We start from the raw sequence: 16,941 nt of genomic DNA on the forward strand, positions 1-16,941 counted from the left end.
ATCAGCCGCTTTCCCTTTCCTATGAGACCCTGCGCGGCGGCTGGGCGTCCGGCGAGGGCTGGGGGAGCGCAGAGCCTGCGGGGTTGGGGGGGGGGGACACGGAACCATGAGAAAAGGAGGGAGGGGCGGGGGCCCAGCTCCCGCTGAAGTCGCAGCTCTGGCTCAAGGGTGCAGCTGGCACTGGTGTGTCACCTGTTGGGGTCATTTTTCCTCCCTGGCTCCCCGATTCTTCAGGGTAACAGGATTCTGCTCCCGTCTGTAACCAGAGTTGGGGAGATATGCGGATCCATGCCTTCACAGAGGGCACTGTCAGCACGCCCAGGTTGGTGGGGAGTTCTCATTCCTGGTGGGTGAAGTCATTGCCACAAGCAAAGAAGGAACCAGAACTTGGTCTGCCAGGGACCAAAAGGCACCAGGCCAGCTCTGAGCTCAGTTTAATTTTACCAGCCACAAATTTTCTTCAATGTTGCCCAACCCGTTATGGACACTTGATGAATATCAAACAAAGGAATAACAAATCCTGGTCTTTGCCTTGCGGAGTCTCCCTTGAATACCAGCCAGGGCCGCCCTAGGCCTCTGAAAGAAACCTGCCCATCTCCTTGGCTGTCCAGCACCCCACCCAAGGGTGGAGAGGTCACAGGCTACAGTAGTCTGATCTCACTCTCCCTGGAAGCCCATGGCTCTGCAGAAGTGGGGCAGGGCCTCAGGCAGGAAGTACAGGGCAAAGACCGGGCAATGGCCAGAGATGGTGCCACATGCGACTGTCTCCATCCACAGCTAGCCCACGCTGCCCGCTCCCTCCCACCAGCCCAGCGCCTCCTCCGGCTCCACCTCTATCTAGACCCGATTGCCCCAAAACTCTCCCAGGTGTGGTCAAGTGCGTGCCTGTAGGGGAATGCCGGCCCCCTGGGTCCTCATTACCTGCATCCAGATTTATCTCACCTGTCCTTTCCTACAGCTGGTTGTGGCTACCTCGGAAAGCAGATGAAGATGGGGAGGTACGGAGGCCCTCAGTGGCTCAATGTATGCTTCCTAGGCACAAGGCCCTGGGTTCCATTCCCAACGCCACTACACATCAAAAAGAAAAGAAAACGGTGTATGATTCTATCCTAGGCACAGTAGCATGGCTCACAGCCTGAAACACTGGGGAAACTGAGGCAGGAGGGAATCTCTGGAGCCCGGGAGTTCCCAGCCAGCTTGGGCAACATCCAGAGACCTGTTGGCAGCCAGCTGTGTATCACTGATCCCCTGTTGAAACCTGGATTCCTCTACTAAAAACGAAAACATCTGGGAGCTGGAGAGATGGCTCAGCAGCTAAAGGCTCTTGCTTTAACAACCTAGGTTCAGTTCCCCAGTTCTCATCTGACATCAGACGCACAAAGTGGCCTATGCATCTGCAGTTCAAGAGGACCTGGTGTGCCCACACCGTCCAAAATAAAATATTGGAAAATAGGATCCTCTGAAAAAAATTTTTTTCCTCCTAATTTTCCTGGTCCGAATGTTTACAAGAGTTCGTTGATAGGTGACATATGTCAGTTTAAATACAGACACTGAAGGAGAAAAGATGTCCTAAAGTGCTGATGACAGTATCTTCCTGTTTTGTAACGTGTGTCACATACAAACGCTGAAATGTGCACACACACCAGGCTATAATCTCAAACCTGAGAAAGCAAATATTAACCATGTCTACCATATATATATATATATATATATATATATATATATATATATATATATATATATATATATATATATATATATAATCTATCTCAGAGGCCCTTCCAATGCCCCGGATGTGCTTGAAAACTGTTTCCACATTGCAATCTAACCTTCCATGTCTGAGTCTAGCTAAGGGCTCAAAGGTTACTTAAAACTATACTGTCTGCACTCTGCAGGGATGGAGGGAAGGAGCAAAGGAAGGAGGGGAGAGAGGGAGAAAGAACGAGCGAAAATTAGAGAGGGGCAGAAAGGCGATAGTCTTACAGTCCACAAAAGGGAGCCAGGACAGGTTGGAGCTGGCCCAGCATCTCCTAACGGGCTCTGGGGGTGCATTTAACTGAGGCCCTCCTTTTTCAGGATCCAGCAGCCCTCGCCGTGCTCCCCCCTGACGTGGGTAACTACTCGTTTCCACAAACACGGAGTCTGCTGTTACCAAAAAACTCTTTCGCTTTACAGGTGAGCGACCCTTCCGTCCTGGGAGGCGAGTTGGAAGCTGAAGTCACTGCGCCACCCTGTGGCCAACACGAGAACCGCACGCCTGATGCAGAACCAGCGAGGGGAGGGGAGGGGAGGGCGGACATGGGGACAAGGAGCTCTCCAGCCACAGACTTTTTTCTTTCTTTTTTTTAATCCATAATAGACACAAGCACCTCCTAAAACGCTCCATGGTCGCTCTATCTGGACTGGAAATGGCCTGATTTCACACAATAGCACACAAGTGCTCATGTGTTCAAAGGGACAGATTCCTCCTCTATTTCTGCCAGTTTTTTTTGTCGTATGAAAGTGTGTGGTTAGAAGCCACCCTCGGGTTTGTTCATTTCATCCTCCCGCCTCAAGGAAGGACGCTCTCAACCCATCCAAGCAAAAAAGAAAAAAAAAAATCGCTGTCATTTTATGGAGTGTCTGCAGGGGCCATCGGGGACTCTGATCACCCACACCTGTGTGCTCCAAGGTCATGCATCAGGACTTTGCTAAAAAGTCAACCCCAAATTCCCACCGCGGCCAAGACCTGAAGGCAATGCAATTACTGCTGAGGCAGGGGATGTGAGTTCAAGTCCAAATTCTCAGCTCTCCCTTGCTCTCTGGGCTTTATTGTTCCATCTGTGAAGTGGGAGGGACAATCGTCATTCTTCCCGCCCATGCCCCACATGCCTAGGAGAAGCAAATGGCCTGACATATGCAGAAATGCATTGCGGGAACACCTCTCCTGAAGGGGTCTTCGGGTGTTTCATGGGCCTAACTCACCACCCAAGGCCAGGGCCTCAAGAATGCAAGGGCGAACGGAAGGGTAGGACTGCTTATAACCCAAAGTCTTCCAGACACAAAATGGCCTGGATAACCATGACTTCGCAGTGCCTGGCACTACCTACACAAGACCATCTTAATAGGAGGAAAAGATGATGATGTCAAAATAAAAGAGACTGATTTGAGAGGGGGAGAGGATGAGTGGATTTGTGAAGGAGAAAGTGGGGGAAGGGAAGGAATTATTGTGGTTTATTGTCTATACTTATGGAAGTTGTCAATAAAAATAAAAGTCTGAAAAAAATCAGAAAACAGAACGAAGCTCGCCATTGTTAGGGGGCAGCCAGCATCTCACGGCTGGAGAAACAGAGCGGACTGGGAGTGAGGCCACTTTCTCCAGAGCCAGTGTGACCCCCCAAAACCAATCCCACTGCGGAACCAGAGGAGCCAGGGGGCCCTGTGGCAAAGCTGACCCCGGATCAGGAAGGCCTCTCTCCGGGTCTGGTTTGCCAATATTCCCCTATGCCTCCCACCAGGACATGGGTGCTTGACGGGGTTGACAATCTGGCTTTCAGGAAACGTCCCAGAGCCCTCGGGCCCATTAAAAATCCACTCTGCGACATCCTTTTGAAAGCGAGAGGCTCATGATTGAAAAGGTTTCGAGGTGCTGAAGTTCCTAACCCTGCATTCTCTCGCTGAGAATTACTTCCTGGGGGAACCCCTGGACCCCAAGCCGGACCCAGAATCCTCCGGGGGCTGTGGTTGGTGGGAAACCGCGTGTCCCAGGCCCACGCCGCGCGGGGCAGAAAGGATGCGCCTGGCTGCGGAGCGGCCACGGCGGGAGGCGCGCGCCCTCTCCTGGACGGCCTGGGAACGACAGTGTGGAGCGAGGCAGCTCCAGAAAGGGCTTTTTCCCCTTGGTTTTCTTTCCCCAGCTGCGGGATTGCCAACACACAGCTGCCTCCACGTGGACTGGCGGGCGAGCAGCCCAGGCCTCCGACAATCCAGCCAGGGAATGACCTTCAATTCACAACAAATCGCAGGAACTCTGGAAATTTTTCTGAACAGCAGCTCTCTTGCATCTCCAAAAACAACAATGAAGATTTTTTTTGGGGGGGGGGTAGTGAGAGGGGGAACCTCGCTTCCTTAATGCATTTCACACATGACTCTCCTGGTTCAGGCACTTCCAAGTCTGGGCATCAAACTCAGAGCCTTTTCAAAGAGGAGGTCTGAAAGCAAGACTAATACTGGCGTTTACAAAAAAAAAAAAAAGCTTCTCACTTCATTTGCAGAGCTTTTTATTTTTATGATTATTATATGAAATCCGTTTTGCTGCATGCATCCATTGTCTAAACCAGGTTGCACAAAGGCTCGGGGCAGATGGACAGGGTCCTGTCTTGTTGGCATGCTGGAGGTGGGCTACACCCTCCTGTCACCTACAAATTGTCTTTAATATAGAATTACTTAAGCATTATATAAGGGTTCTTATTATTGGTTATGACACACTGTTTGTAACGAATGTTCCTGTGGTTTCAGACACTGAATCAACCTATTCAGGAAGAATGTAGATATTTAACAGGAATGTTGAGTCAAAAAAAAATTTTTTTTGAGGCAAGTCCAACAGACTGGCCTTTTTTAAATGCAAGAGCAAGAGAAAGAGAGAGTTGGCGCACCAGGGCCTCCAGCCACCGTAATCGAACTCCAGGCGCCTGCGCCACCTCGTGCGCATGTGCGACGCTGCTCGCTTGCAGCATGCGCATACTTTGCTCTTACAAAACTGTATTTATTGAGGGCTGGAGAGATGGCTTAGCAGTTAAGGTGCTTGCCTGCGAAGCCTAAGGACTCATGTTCGACTCTCCAGGTCCCACCTAAGCCAGATGCACAGGTGGCACAGGCTCAAGGTCGCACATGCGCACAAGGGGGGCGCAGGTCTGGATTGCAGGGACTGGAGGGCGACACACCAATCCCCTCTCACACTGGCTCTCTCTCACTCTTGCATTTAAAAGAAAGGCAGTCTGTTGGGCTTACCTCAAAAAATAAAAATAAAGAGAAAAGGGAAAACACATCAGAGGATGCTGGCCAAATAGAAATATACATATATATACATTGATCACAAAACTTCAAATCAGAAATGTCAGATGAAAGTAAATGCCTCAGAGGAAAAGGAGAGATGGCAGACATGCAGCCAACCAAGTTTTCAAACAAAGGCGTCACATGGGTGTGAACAGAGCCTCTTGTGCAAAGCTCAGGAGTACATTTGGCAGCTTTTAAAAAATATTTTATTTATTTATTTGCAAGCAGAGAAACACACAGAGAGAAAGAGAGAATGGGCACACCAGGGCCTCCAACCACTGCAATCACACTCCAGATGCGTGCACCACTTTGTGCATCTGGCTTCACATGGGGACTGGGGAATCAAACCTGGATCATTAGGCGTTGTAGGCAAACGCCTTAATGGCTGAGCCATCTCTCCAGCCCACATTTGGCATGTTTAAGACCAAGATCAAAATGGTGCACAGAACAGTGGTAAGTAATCCCAAAGAGAAAAAGCATCATTTTTACCAAAAGTACAGCTTTTGACCCACAGATATGAAAATACAAATGGACATTCTCAAAAAAAAAATAAGGAAGGAAGGAAGGAAGGAAGGGAGGGAGGGAGGGAGGGAGGGAGGGAGGAAGGAAGGAAGGAGGGAGGGAAGGAAGGAAGGAAAAGACTTGGCTTTTCTGAAGTAAAATGCTAGCGTTTGCTGAGACATAATAAATAATGTATAAAATAACTTCAAATGATTAATTAATTTTAAACTTCACCTTTTTCTAACATTAAATGCCTCCAGTCCCAGGGCCTGGTGCTTGGTCTAGAAAGAATTTAGTTAGCATTTCTAAACTGTCAGTGTAAGAATCTCTACAAGAGACACGCATGATTATTTTCATTCGAGAAGCCGATTCAGCGTTTATAAGAGGCAACGAAATCCACCAACGCCCCGTCCACTTTTCTTCTTGCGTTATCAGCCCAGGCTTCTCAGCTTAACTGCGATGTGCGGCTGCAGAGTGTTTCAGCTAATGATTGTGCATATTTACATGTCATTCATGTGTCCATGTGCGGGCTTACTGCAAAAGAATGAAATAAAAGGAAGTGTATCTTCCAGGTTTCAAGAACAATCGCAACTGCAACGTTTGGTGAGACCTAGGTTTGTCCCCCGAAACCAGATGACCCAGGTAAGCAGACCAGAGACTGGGGACTGCTGGGGCCCCAGCCTGGCACGGTGTTTGGCAAATGGCTGGCTGTCACGAAACATTTCTGTGGTTGGCTTGTGATGACTTCTAAGTTAGAAGTCTGATCACTAGAGAGGCTTACAAAACCAACAGCTCTAAGGTGACAACTTGGGCTTTTTCGTGACGGCTCTAAAGACTTACCCTCCTCGAGGAATAGAACATCCTTCAAAATCAGCTCGGTTCTCACTGGGGACCCTGTAGCAGTTGCCTTCTCACTGCTCGAACCACACACCAGACTTGAAGCAAGTTATGGAGGGGACGAGTTTATTTACAGCTTACAAGTTCAAGGGGAAGTTTTTTAAAATATTATTTATTTATTTGAGAGAAAGAAGGAGCGAGGGAGAGGGAGAACGAGCACGCCAGGGCCTCCAGCCACTGCGAATGAACTCCAGATGCATGTACCCCCTTGTGCATCTGGCTTATGTGGGTCCTGGAGAATCGAACCAGGATCATTTGACTTTGTAGGCAAATGCCTTAACCACTACACCATCTCTCCAGCATTCAAGGGGAAGTTTTGCCATGGCAGAGGAAGCAGGGCAGAAGACAGCTGTCACATCTTCACATCAGCAGACAGCGAGTGGAATGTGAGCTGAGTGAAGTGGGACTGGACTAGAACACCCCACAGCCTTCCCCCCACTGACACACCTGCTCCAGAAAGGCCCCACCTTCCAAAAGCTCCACAGCCTTCCTGAATAGCGCCCCCTGCTGGGAGCCAAGCAACCAAACACATGAGGCTGTGGGAACATTGTACCTTCAAACCACCCCAGACCCTGGGGCTCCTCTCCTCGGCCTGCACAGCAGGGGCCTCGTTGTGCGCCCGCCTGCTGGGATAACCATGTCTCTTTTGTGCCCCCAAGTGGTGAGCCAACTGTCACATTCTCCAGGCAAACCTGACACTGGGCGTCTGGATGCCAATGCAAGTGAGCTCTGAGTCCAGTAGCTGGGAAGGAGGCAAGCTGGAAAGGGGTCTGGGAAATGAATGGTTTTTCATTTATTTTTTCATTTATTTGAGAGAGAGAGAGAGAGAGTTAGAGAAAGAAGGAGGGAGAGAGAGAGAGAGAGAAAAGGAGCACGCCAGAGCCTTCAGCTGCTGCAAACAAACTCCAGACACATGTGCCACCTTGTTCATCTGGCTTACATGGATCCTGGGGAATCAAACCTGGATCCTCTGGCTTTGCAAGCAAGCACCTTATCCTCTAAGCCATCCCTCCTGCCCTGAGCAATACTTTAATTTAAGCTAAGATTGATAGCACCCTTGTAAGAATCGGGAGACACAAGACAGAAAGACTTCATTATGATCATGGGATATGTTTACTCTTCCAGAAGTTGTCAACAAAAACGTCTAAAAAAATAAAGATTTTATTGATGACACAACCTATGTTATGCAATAGCGCTAGCTAAATGTAGATATTTAAAAGGAATGCTTTTAAATCAAAAACCAGTGCCACTGTTACCTCATGTTTGGTTCCCCTAACATTAAGCACTGTCAGACACTTTGACACACATAATCTTATTTAATGCTCCTAACACCTCCACTGAGTTGGATTATTATCCTTATTTACCATTAAGGAAATGAGACAGCTACAAAATGATTGGTCCAGGGGGCTACACGGTATGCCTGGAGGCTCCCCTCAAGGAAGTCGGGGTGCACAGGAGAAAGAGAGACCTGTGATCCTTTACTAGGTCCACACTGGTTTCCCTTGGAGGGGTTGTAGCTGGTGTTGTAAAGCAAGAAGAAAGATACGAGCTCCAGGAAGTCACACCGTGACTGTGAGGAATTTACTGTGACCCACGCATAGCCCAGCCAAGCAGGCTGCCGCCTGGTTGGCCAGAGGGACGGGAGAACAGTCGTATAAGGCCTCCACGGGGATGGAGCCCAAGAAAAGGCCTGGGCTGGGGTGTGCGCCAACTAGAGACCATGCCGCAGGTGAGCGAGCCCTGCTTCTGTATAAGAAAGCTGTTAAACCCCTCTCTGCAGCAGGGCAGAAGGAAAGTGAAATAAATGTAAGAGTTCTCGCTAGGGGACGAGACGGGAAACTCACAAGGTGAGATCAGAGCCTTTGCCTCCAGCCTGGCCTTGACAGTTGTAGTGCGGGGATCTTTCTCCAATTTTCAGCCCCACAAAAACAAGAGCCACTCTATGAGCTGTCATAAGCAGACTGTCATAGAATCCCTTGGTGGACTAGGGAGATGGCTCCGTGGGTAACATGCTGGCCTTGTAATCATGGGGACCTGAGTCTGATGTCCAGTCGCCACATATATGCTGGGCATCGTGGCTGGCTCTTGCCTGTGATCCCCGCGCTGTGGACGTGGAGACACAAGGGTCCCTACACCTCGCTGGGCAGCCAATTCGAACCTTCACTGATGAGCGCCAGGCCAATGAGAGACACTGTCTCACAGAAAGGGGCACAGCGTATGCTCACATACAAACACCCATATCCACACCATTCTCACATACACACACACACACAGTGTATCTGAGAATAACATGTCGCTGCATGCTCTCACATACAAACACACATATGCACACCATTCACACACACACACACACACACACAAGTCCTTCCATGCAGTGGTACTCCATACATCTCCCCCAGAAGAGTAAAGCCGTGCCAGGCTCCCCAGAGAACAAAGGAGAAGGGGCATCTCTTCTAGGAGGGCACATCATCTTGGTATTTTGTTTTGACAAAAACAGAGTCAAAAGAAAACATTTCTTTTGGTTTATTCATGGTAGGGTCTCGCTCTAGCCCAGGCTGACCTGGAATTTACTACGTAATCTCAGGCTGGCCTCGAACTCACAACGATCCTCTTACCTCTCCCTCCCGAGTGCTGGGATTAAAGGCGTGCGCCACCATGCCCGGCTAAAAGAAAACATTTCTCAAAGCAATAAGCTAACTGCCCAGAGCTCTGATGCTTTTAATATTAGTTAATTAATTAGATTAGCCCTGAGTCATGCTGGCTTTCAGCTATCTGGACCTCACAAGAGGAAGGCTTCCAATGCAAGCGTTTGTTAGTTGCCACATTGTGCTCGTCTGTTGACGCTCACCGGGAGTCTGCAGAAGGACAGCGCTTCCTGAGTCCAAACCAACTTCCCGCCGTCGAGAGAACCCAGTCTGGAAACACGACTTCAGCCCGAGAAGCTCATGAGCACGATCGCCAGTCTCTCAGCCCATCAGTGAAATCTAGGAGCCAATTAATAGCAGTCTCACATTCCCTTCCAAGCATCCTCACTTACCATAGAAGGAGCCATTGATAATCATACAGCATAGGAGAGATGAATCAGCTTGATCTAATTCATTAAGGTGGGACCCCTTGAGCCCTGGCAGACCAGACTTTGAAGGCCTAGTTTAAGTGACTAAAACCGTGTGTACTTGAGAGTCACGGAACCGACCTGCCTCGGATATTCCCTCAGAAACTGTATGTTGTGCTGTGCTGACAGCATTTCTATCTGGGAGGGGAAATGCCATGTTGTGCGTGGTTATGCCACACCAGACTTCTCAGCGTCCTCTTGGGTAGGACCCTAGATGCCCTAGGACTTGGTTTACCCTTCTGCGACATGAGGGGCCTCGTCTCTGAAGTCCCCCATTCCTCAGAGCCCGTGGTTCCCCATCAGACATCAGGATCAAACCCCCAACAGTTCGCTGGGGGATTTACAAATTTCAAAATCCTCTAATATCAAAAGTGTCAAAAAAAAAAAAAAAAAAAACTCAACAGTGTCTGGGGCAACTCAGTTTCTCCAGAGGAAAAAACAAAGAAAATCCATCCTGCTGTCTGGCTTCTGGGCATGACTGGCCGGCTGAGCAAAGTGTGAGTGAAGAGGGAAGCTCTGGGGAAGGGAGTGCTCCCACACCTGAACGCTGGTCTTTGCTAAGCGCCACCCATTTCTGGTCACTTTTCCCATGAGCCCTTGAACTACCTGTCTCACTAATACAGAAATTCCCTGGGCTGATTTCTCGGAAGAGCTGAGTGCCACTCTGAGATGATTAATTTCGATTGTCGACTTGATGGGATCGAGAATCACCTGGAAAGGCATATCTGGGCATATCTGAGGGAGAGTTGCTAGACTCAGTTAACTGAGGAAGGCACCCTCACCCTGACTGTAGGTGGCACCACTTTAAGAGCTGGGGGTTCCTGGACTGTATAAAAAAAGAGAAAGTGATGGGCTGGAGAGATGGCTTAGCGGTTAAGCACTTGCCTGTGAAGCCTAAGGACCCCGGTTTGAGGCTTGGTTCCCCAGGACCCACGTTAGCCAGATGCACAAGGGGGGGGCACACTCATCTGGAGTTCGTTTGCAGTGGCTGGAGGCCCTGGCGTGCCCATTCTCGCTCTCTTGCTCTTTATCTGCCTTCTCTCTCTCTTTCTTTGTCTGTCACTCTCAAAAACATAAATGAAAATTTAAAAAAGAGAAAATGAGCTGAACATAGGCAGTCATCTCTGTCTCTCTCTCTGTCTCTCTTTATCTGCCTTTCTCTCTCTCTCTTTCTTTGTCACTCTCAAATAAATAAATGAAAATAAACAAAAAAGAGAGAGAAAGTGAGGGGAACATAGGCAGTCATCTCTGTCTCTCTCTCTCTCTGCTTTCTGAGTGTGGACGCAATGTGGCCAGCTGCTTCATGTTCCTGCCACCAAGTCTTCCCTGCCATGATGGACTGGATCCCTTGAACTGTGAGCTGAAATAAATCTTTTCTCCCTTAACTTGAGTCTTGTCACATTTTGTCTCAGCAGCAAGAAAGTAAGCAACGTACCCCCACCCTGACCCACTCACCCCACCCTCCTTCCTTCCTCTCGCACTTCCCAGCCTGGGAGAGGTGCGGGCACATCTTCCAACGGTTCGTTTAAAGACTATTGGTCAACCCGCCTTTTGAGTTCCACCCTACCGTGGCTTTCAACCGGCCTCCGAAAGCGGCTGCTGAACACCTTCCCTGTCATAGCCTTTTGGTGTCTCCCCAACTCACTTGCTAAGTCAACTGCCCCTCTCTCTGCCCTGCCTGGCAGAGGTGTGCCTCCCCACCTTGTGCGTGAGTGGGCCATGGGAAAGGGGCACACACAAACAGGGCACAAGCTATTGATCAGCCCCACACCTCCAGGACGCGCCCCTCCACCTCTCCCTCCCTGCCCTTCACTTCTCATCAGCACCTGCACACGTACACCTCCCAGCCTAGGCCCTTCCTGCCTCCCTCCCATCATTCTTTCTCCAGGGAGAAAAGGGGGAGCTAAGCGGGGAGAACCCTGGCCAGCTTGTCACTCACTTGGAACAAGGGGAGAGGAAGGGGTGACTCCAGAGCCTTCCCTTGGCTATGGTGAAACAGGAAGTTCTGCATATTTTCTTTCTCTCTCTCTCTCTCTCTCTCTCTCTCTCTCTCTCTCTCTCCTCTCTGCTATTTTCCTTCCTCTTCTCCCTCCTATCTTTTCTCCTCTCACCTGCCCTTTTAAATATTAAACATTCCTAAACAGGAAGCATGGACAGTAATCCCATGAATTTACCACTTAGACTTAACGGATGTCAACAACTTGCCATCCTTGCCAACAATCTGGCTCTCTTATTAGATTTAATGAACAAGTCTTTGCAGATAAAACTGAAACCTCTCCCTCTCCCACCCCATTCCGTCTCTCAGTCTCTCACTTTCCCTTCTCAGAAATAATCACTTTCCTTAAGTTGGCATACATACACTTTTCACGTGTGCCTCATGTATTATGTGCCTTAAATTTGCATGAGCTATATTTGAACATGAACTATTTTGGCAATTGGTACATTTACCTCAAGATTTTTAGACTTTCTCTACTCCTTTAAAATCAGCGCTACATGATTTATAATGTCCTGTATAATGTAAAGGTGGTGGAAAATAGTTGCTGCATTGTTTAGACATCATGACCACAGAGAAGTCTGCACACATTCACTTAGGACAAATGCACATTTTGCCCTCCTGCATTTTTCCCTGCCAGTGGGTGAGATAGGCTGCTGCAGAACTTGGCTACACAAGGTGTTGCACAAGGGAGCCGATCTCTCTGTATACAGAGATGGGAGGCCACACACAGGCAGATGTATAGAGTTTAGTATTCACAGTGAACACACTATTTTAGGGTTCTCTTAAGTTTTTTGGTCCACTGCTGTAGATAGCTGTCACATTTTTGAAAAAAAAAATGTTTTTTCTTTTGGTTTTTCGAGGTAGGGTCTCACTCTTGCCCAGGCTGACCTGGAATTCACTATGTAGTCTCAGGGTGGCCTCAAACTCACAGTGATCCTCCTACCTTTGCCTCCCAAGTGCTGGGATTAAAGGTGTGTGCCACCACGCCTGATAAAAATTTTTAATATTATTTGAGAGAGAGAAAGAGGGGAAGACAGAGAGAGAAAAAGAGAGAGAAGACATTCCAGGGTCTCTAGCCACTGCAGATGACCTCCAGATGCATGCATGCACCATCTTGTTCATCTGGTTTACATGGGTCTTCAGGAATCAAACCTGGGTCCTTGGGCTTCACAGACAAGTGTCTCAGCTGCTAAGCCATCTCTCCAGCCCACATTTTTTTTTTTTTTTTGCTTTGATCTAGACTTTTCAGTGATCATACACTTCTTAAGTCTCCTGTTGCCACATGCCTCAGGTGTCCCTGGGCCGCGCACCTCCTGGGCACGTGTGCGCACCCAGGACTCAGCAGATGGGAGTGTTGGAAACCACAGTTTCAGGGCGTCTACCTCCCCATGGTGGTGTTCCGCTGCTCACAGCATTCAGAGAGACACTGGCCATTCTCAAATCTCCATTTCGGCCAAGCTGAGAACATAAGATTGCAGGGCAGCCTGTTGGCTCAATGGACATGTCCTGCAATTATCTTGAGATATGCTTGTCTGTGAGTTGCCTGTTCATAGCCCTTGCCCGTTTTCCTGTTGAAATGTTTTCATATTGAGGTAAGGAGTTCCTCATATATCCCAGATAGTAGCTCTCTGCCCGTCGTGACTCATCCCTCTTTCATAGCCTCTCCTCACACAGACAACTCTAGTTCCTTGACCACAGAGAGAGCACCCCCCATACATTTTTAGAGTCCATTGTAGCCAAAAGGCCAAGAAGCAATCCCCATATGCTTTTAAGTAAGTACTGCTTTGGATGAAGGTCTCTTTTTAATTAATTTTTTTAATTTTTAAAATTATTTTTATTTATTTGAGAGTGACAGACAGAAAGAGGCAGAGAGAGAGAGAGAATGGGCGTACCAGGGCCTCCAGCCACTGCAAACGAACTCCAGACGCATGCACCCCCTTGTACATCTGGCTAACGTGGGTCCTGGGGAATCGAGCCTCCAACCTGGGTCCTTAGGCTTCACAGGCAAGCAATCAACCACTAAGCCATCTCTCCAGCCCGCATTTAGGTCTTTAACACACCCGGTATTTATGCTATTGTGTAGCGTAAGGAAGAAACTCAGCTTTTCTTTTTGCCATGTGAATGCAGAAATTCCTTCTCCAAGCAACATTCACCTGCTGACTGGAAACACAAGAAGCCAAGTCTCACGGTGACGGTCAGCCACAGACAAGCACCGGGCCAGTGACCCCCGTGGCAGCCCACCCCGCCTCTCCTAGTTCCATGAGGCCTTCCTTTTGTAAGAAGGGTCTCACTTTGTGGCATAGCATGGCCTCAACTCATAAGCCCTGTCTTAGCTCCCAGACTACAGATCACAGGCGTGTGACACCACACTCAGGTGAACTGCCGACAAGCCTGGTTAAGTCGTCACGTCGGGTTTTCCCCTCCTCTCACCCTGGGCAGTCACAAAACTCTCTGTAGGTGTAGATGTAACTATTCTGAGTACTTTATATAAGAGGAATCCTACAAGACTGCGACCTGCCAGGTGTGGTGGCCATACCTGTAATCTTAGCATTTGGGAGGCTGAAACAGGATTGTGAATTCAAAGCCACCCTGGGCTGCATAGTGAAATCCTATCTCAAAAATCACATTGAAAAAAATGTGACAGCATTTTCAGTCCTGCTTCCTTCAAGCAGCCTATAGTTTTTTTATGTTCACCCATTTGTACTACTTCATTCCTGTTCACAGCTGAATATTATTTCAGTGTACGGTGTGTTTAGCCTTTCGCTGCTTCGTAAGACATTTATGGTATTGGGCCCTTTGGTTATTATGAATAAGGCAGATAAGACTGACAAGTTTAGGGCTAGAGAATTGGCTTAGTGGTTAAGGTGTTTGCCTGCAAAGCCTAAGGATCCAGGATTGATTGCCCAGTATCCACATAAAGCCAGATGCACAAGGTGGCATGTGCATCTGGAATTTGTTTGCAGTGGCTGGAGGTCCTGCCATGCCCATATTCGCTCTTGCTCTCTCTCTCTCTCTCTCTCAGCCTCATTCCCTCTATCTCTCTCAAATAAATAAATTAAATATAGTTTTAAAAAAAGACTGATGGGGGCTGGAGAGATGGCTTAGCGGTTAAGCGCTTGCCTGTGAAGCCTAAGGACCCCGGTTCGAGGCTCGGTTCCCCAGGTCCCACGTTAGCCAGATGCACAAGGGGGCGCACGCATCTGGAGTTCATTTGCAGAGGCTGGAAGCCCTGGCACGCCCATTCTCTCTTTCTCCCTCTATCTGTCTTTCTCTCTGTGTCTGTCGCTCTCAAATAAATAAAAAATTAAAAAAAAAAAAAGACTGATGGGCTGGAGAGTTGTCTTAGTGGTTAAGGCATCTGTCTGCAAAGCCTAAGGACCCAGGTTTGATTCCCTAGTACCCATGTAAGCCAGATACACAAGGTGGTGCATGTATCTGGAGTTGGTTTGCAGTGACTGGAGACCCTGGTGCACTCATTTTCTTCCTCTCTCCCTCTCTCTGTAACAAATAAAAAATGCTTTAAAACATTTTTTTAAAGACTGACAAATTTAATGTCACTTCAGAGGATAAATGAACTAGAGTATGTCAAACACTTAGAATAGTATCTGAGACTGAAATACTACGAACCAAATATTTTACTTACTATTCTTTCATTTCTTATTTTTTAGAGAAAGAATTGACACACCAGGGTTTCAGCCACTGAGATCGAACTCCAGACACGCCACCTAGTGGGCATGTGCTTGTCTCACCTTTGTGCCTCTAGCTTACGTGGGATCTGAAGCGTCAAACATGGGTCTTCAGGCTTCGCAGGCAAGCGCCTTAACCCCTAAGCCATCTCTCCAGCCGTACTTACTATTCTTATTACACAAATATCATAGTGTTACTGGTTTCTGTTTCATTCTAGTTATCTATTTCTCAGCAAAAAGTCACATGTCAATATCTAGTTTCTAGTAGTCCTTAAAATCTATAAAAGTAGAATAGAAGATAGTTTCTATTTAATGTTATTCCTAAAACAATTTTTGACTTTTCACTCTTCCACCTGAGCTTTTGGGATAGCTTGTCGAGATCCATGAGTGAATGGGGTGTTGACTAAAATTGCATAGGACTGATAGGTAAATTTGACTATTATGAGCTTTTAGGGAAATATCATCTATGAACATTGTATAACTTAATGTTTAAGAAAATGTAAACTTTGTTTCAATGTCCTATAATTTTCTCCAAAAGACGTCTGATTGTTTTGACAACAGCTTTTTACACGTCTTTGCTGCTACTGTTTATGTCTGCTAGCATTCACCAGCACATTTATTCCCATTCTGTTGTTGTTGTTGTTTGTTTGTTTACTGGTGGGGAGGCTTTTCGAGGTAGCATCTCACTCTAGCTCAGACTGACCTGGAATTCTCTATGTAGTCTCAGGGTGATCTCGCTTGAACTCACGGCGATCCTCCTACCTCTGCCTCCCAAGTGCTGGGATTAAAGGCGTGCGCCGCCATGCTGGGCTCCCCATTACTTTTTATATTACATTCCTACTCTCTTGGTTCTATTTCTTTTTCTGTTTCATGTGCATATGTGTATGCACACATGCATGCATACTAGCGTCTCTTGCCACTGCAAACAACTGCCTGCCTGTCTCTAGAGGGTGGCTAGAGGCTAACCCCATGCCATCAGCTCTGCAAGCATCTTTAACCACTGAGCCATCTCCCCAACCCTTCTGTTTTTCCGTGTGAGGGGGGTAGGGGTGTGTGTGTGTGTGTGTGTGTGTGTGTGTGTGTGTGTTTGTTTTGTTTTTCAAGGTAGGGTCTTACTCTAGCTCAGGCTGACCTGGAATTCACTATGCAATCTCAGGATGGCCTGGAACTCTCGGCGATCCTCCTACCTCTGCCTCCCGAGTGCTGGGATTAAAGGCATGTGTCACTACACCCAGCTCAACCCTTCTATTTTGCTTCTCGAAGGACATCATTCAGTAGTTTTCTTTAAAAAAAAAATGTTTTATTTCTTTGAAAGCAGAGGCAGACAGACAAAGAGAGAAAGAGAGGGAGATAGAGACAGAGAAGGAGGGAGGGAGGGAGAGAATGGGGTCACCATGGCCTCTCGCCACTGCAAATGAATTCCAGATGCCATGTGCCACTTTGTGCATCTGGCTTTATGTGGGTCCTGGGGAATCGAACCCTGGTCATTAGGCTTTGCAGGCAAGCGCCTCAACTGCTGAGCCGTCTTTCCAGCAGTCATCAGTAGTTGTACAAGAGGTCGTCAGGGACTGGCAAACTTCCCTGTGATAACTGGGAATAACCCTCATTCTGGAGTGATGGTGGCTTGGCCGATGAAAGGCAAACAGTCAGTTGCTCTCTCAGTCATCTTCCGCTGGCTCCTGGTGTGACTGAGAAGTCCGTAGTTGGGCTAGAGA

This window comes from Jaculus jaculus, chromosome 10 (genome assembly GCF_020740685.1).
Source record: "Jaculus jaculus isolate mJacJac1 chromosome 10, mJacJac1.mat.Y.cur, whole genome shotgun sequence".
NCBI classification, from domain to species: domain Eukaryota; kingdom Metazoa; phylum Chordata; class Mammalia; order Rodentia; family Dipodidae; genus Jaculus; species Jaculus jaculus.